The 4234-nt window shown below is 41.7% G+C and overlaps 1 pseudogene; it reads right to left on the bottom strand.

Moving 5' to 3' along the window:
- Window positions 1-558: 558 nt before the first annotated feature.
- On the bottom strand, window positions 559-1941 carry LOC103746101 (annotated as a pseudogene).
- Between the last annotated feature and the right edge of the window lie 2293 nt (window positions 1942-4234).

Raw genomic sequence — 4234 nt, 5'->3', positions numbered from 1 at the left:
CTAGGAACTAAGAACAATGGGCCAATTCAGCTTAGACCAGTTTTAGGTACATGTGTCCTCAGCTGAACTTTCAGGGAGAATCCCCTACTTACTGTTTTATGCTTATGAATAATTGGCATGTGTATGATTAAAATCAGATGCATTATGGAAAGGGACATGAATTTATGCAATCCAAGGGCTTATGCAATCCAAGCCTGTCAGTCAAAATAGAGAACCACCCAAATTATACCTTTAATAACCAAACTCTTCCTTCTCTTGAACCCCATAAAAGGAAGCTCTAACAAATACTTGAGGCCCTTGAATATCTTCCATCAAGTACCCTTCTGCTTTCACACAATTTAATCTCACCTTTCTATACTTTTGCTTTGAATAAAAGTTTCTTGACACATTTGCAAATCTATGTGAGCCTTTATTTCACTCTTTGAATAAGAGGCCAAGATCAGGAAACACCCAGCCCAGGCACCTACTGCCAGCAACAAAACTGTGCCCAGAGAAAATATGGGAGAACTGAGGTTTTCCTGAGGCTGCGCGACTGTCTGTCAGCCTACGACAGAAGGTTCAAGGCTGCAGAGCATGAGACTTCTGGTCTAGGAGCATCACGGAATGCTTGACCCACTTCTCCGTTGGGTTGGCGCAGACCTCCCCATTCTGCTTGGTCTTGAGGCTATGGAGAGAGCGTGGTTTCTGTTCAGAGTATGACTCATTTGCTCCCAGACCTCATCAGCTCTTGCTCCAGAGATGCAGGACCTGCAATGTAGGTGAAAATGATGGGGATTGTGGGATAAAGAAGTCTCAGGGGGAGCCCTGCTCATGTTGTCCCAGCTGAAGCCATCTGCACTCCCAGTTAAAGGAACTAGGAAGAATTTCCCCCAAGCGCCTAGAAAATCATGGATGCCTTCTCCACCATTCAGTTCCCCGTGTGGGGAAGGGGCCTTTCAGATAAAACAGTACGTTTGTTTGGTTCATTTGTCTGTAAGTCCTAACCTTTCCCTTGACCGATGTCTCACCATAGTGAGCATGATCAACTTACATCACAGCTACCTGGGGACACTAGAAGCTGGCAATTCTATAGCTCTTCAGCCTCTGGATGGGGATCATCTTCCTGGTCACCATATAGCAGCAGGTAACTGGGGTGGACACCGAATCTGAAGGCAAGTTTGCAAAGAATGAGGTGGTTACAAGACCCTGCAGTGCGCTCTCAGAAAGGAGGGGAAAGCTGGTGTGCATCTATCTCCAAGTCATAGCTCCCAAGTTCTGAGTCTAGATTCCAGTGACAAAATACGGCCTGGAGTCAGTGTCCTCCATTGTACAACAATCACTGTTGATTGCGGATGGAGAAATCTCATTGACTAATCCTAGACTTCTGATACCAGGAAATTAAGTTCTAAGACCTTTCTGCCCAGCTTCTTGTTCCCATGGGCTTAGAGACAACATACTCTTGGGCTGAGAAGCCTCTGGGTTATCCACATATGGCTGTTGTTCTAGAAGCTACTCTGGACCATGACACCAAATGGCCACTTCAAGCCATCATTCATCCACTCCTCTACCGCTTGAGATACGCTTCTCACCCACAGGACCACTCTGGGTCACTTCCACACACAGAGGGTGCAGTAGCTGTAGTGACTGCACACATCATCTCATCCCGAAGCTGGTGTCAGGGGAGAACTTGGAGGCTGGCCTCGGTGTGCTGAGTACTTGCTTCTGGCTCTCTGACTAGCCGTGGCCTGATGGTTCTTCCTAGTTTGTCTTGTAGTCTCACTCTCATCTTCACAGTGCAGATTATGTGGCAAATCTAGGATACCTTGTGCTCAGCAGTTAGTGAGTATGGCCACTAAGCCACTAACCTTAGGAAAGGGAGGCCTTACCTGGTCCAGCCAGCTCCTGGGGGCTGATGGAGGCAGCTGTGAGCAGCAGGCACAGCAGTGCTGCGGAGATCTTCATGTTGATGGCAAGGACTTCAGAGTGAGAGCTGGAGGCTTCTGGGTTGGTCTCAGGCTCTCTGCTCCTCTGGTGGCTGTGCCTTCATTTATAGGGAGCAGGGAGCCTGTTGGGTCATGCCCAATGGAAGATGAAGTAAGATCCTCACTGTGCTGAGTAGGCATCAGACCCTGGGGTGATTTACTGGCTGAGAGAAGGAAGCTTGAAATACTTATCTTTTGCTAGTTTAGACTAGAACAGAGGGAAGAAATGTATGCACCTGAGCCCAGGGTAACAGAACTCAGAGCAGAAATTAATGAAATAGAATTAAGAAAACAATGCAAAAAAAAAAATCAATGAATTTAAGAGCTGGTTCCTTGAAAGCTTAAACAAGATAGACAGACCCTTAGCCCAATTAACCAAAAGAAAGAAAGACCAAATCCAAATCAAAAAAATCAGAGATGAAAGGGGAAACATCACAACAGACACCAAAAAAAAAAAAAAAATCCAGAACATTGTAAGGGAATACTTAAAAAAAAAAAATCTCTGCTCCATAAAAGTCCTAGAAGGAATTGGTCTGGAGGGAACATATCTCAACTAAAACATACCTCATAATTAAAGCTACATACAACAAACACATAGCCAACATCATCCTAACTGGAGAAAAGCTGGAAGCATTCCCATTAAAATCAGGAACCTGATAGGGCTGTCCACTATCTCCACTCAAGAAAAATAAGACAATAATAATAATAATAATAATGAGGAGGAGGAGGAGGAGGAGGAGGAAGAGCTAGGGTAGCCAAAAGCCCCATAAAAATAAATTAATAAACCAAAGAAGGAGAAAGAGTACATGAAGTTATCAGAAAAAAAGTGATGGGGAGATATGGGAGGAGTTGGAGGGGAAGGAGTGGGCATGGGTTTGATCAAAACACCTTATATGCATGTATGAAATTCTCAATAAATTATTTATTTAATAAAAAAGAAGAAGTGATTAGAAAGAAATTAAAGGAGTACTAATTGGAAAAGAAGAGGTCAAATTATCTCTATTTGTAGATGATATGCTATTATACATAAGAGATCCCCAAAATTCCACTAGGAAACTGTTAGAATTGACTAATACTTTCAGTAAAGTGCCTTTCTATATACCAATAACAAGCAATCAGAAAAAGCACTCAAGGAAACCCTCCTATTCGATAGTCTTAAAAAATAAAATACTTAGGAATAAACCTAACCAAAGACATTAAAGATCTCTACAATGAGAATTTCAAAACTCTAAAGAAAGAGATAAAGGAAGATACTAGGAGATGAAAAGACCTCCCATGCTCATGGATTGTTAGAATCAATATTGTGAAAATGACCATCTTACCAAAAGCAATTTATAGATTCCGTGCAATTCCAATCAAAATACTCATGACATTCTTCACACAGCTTGACAAAATCATCCTAAAATTCATACGGAATCACAAAAGACCTGGGTAGCCAAAACAGTCATTGGCAAAAAGAACAACACTAGAGGGATCACCATACCAGATTTCAGATTATATTACAGAGCTATAGTCATAGGAACAACATGGTACTGGCACAAAAATAGACATGTAGATCAATGGAACACAATAGATGACCCAAACCTGAGTTCATATCATTTCAGCCACCTGATATTCGACAAAGGTGCTAAGAACACACAATGAAGGAAAGATAGCATCTTCAACAAATGGTGCTGGCAAAACTTCATCTCCACCTGCAGAAAAATGAAACTTGACCCTTATCTTTCACTCTACACAAAAGTCAACTCCAAATGGATCAAAGATCTCAATATAAAACTTGAAACTCAGAAACTGTTAGAAGAAAACATAGGCAGCACCCTCCAAGATATAGGCATAGGAAAGGGCTTTCTAACTCAGACACCACCTGCTCAGATGCTAAGGTCAATAATCAATAAGTGGGACCTCATTAAATTAAAATGTTTCTGTACAGCAAAAGAAACAACCAAGGAAGGGAAGAGGAAACCCACTGAGTGGGAGAAAATCTTCACCAGCTACACAATTCGACTGAGGATTAATATCCAGAATATACAAAGAACTCAGGAAAAAAAAAAAGGAAATAAATGACCCAATAAAAAGTTGGGTAATAGGCCTAAACAGAGAGTTCTCAAATGAAGAAATAAAAATGGCTAAGAAGCACCTTAAAAAGTGCTCAACATCCTTAGTAATTAGAGAAATGCAGATAAAAAACACGTGAAGATTCCATCTTATCTCAGTCAGATTGGCAAAGATCAAGAGAACGAAAGACTACAAATGTTGGAGAGGATGTGGAGAAA

Source organism: Nannospalax galili, unplaced genomic scaffold (assembly GCF_000622305.1).
Source record: "Nannospalax galili isolate Female #2095 unplaced genomic scaffold, S.galili_v1.0 scaffold363, whole genome shotgun sequence".
NCBI lineage: Eukaryota > Metazoa > Chordata > Mammalia > Rodentia > Spalacidae > Nannospalax > Nannospalax galili.
This window is presented reverse-complemented; position numbering and strand designations above follow the sequence as displayed.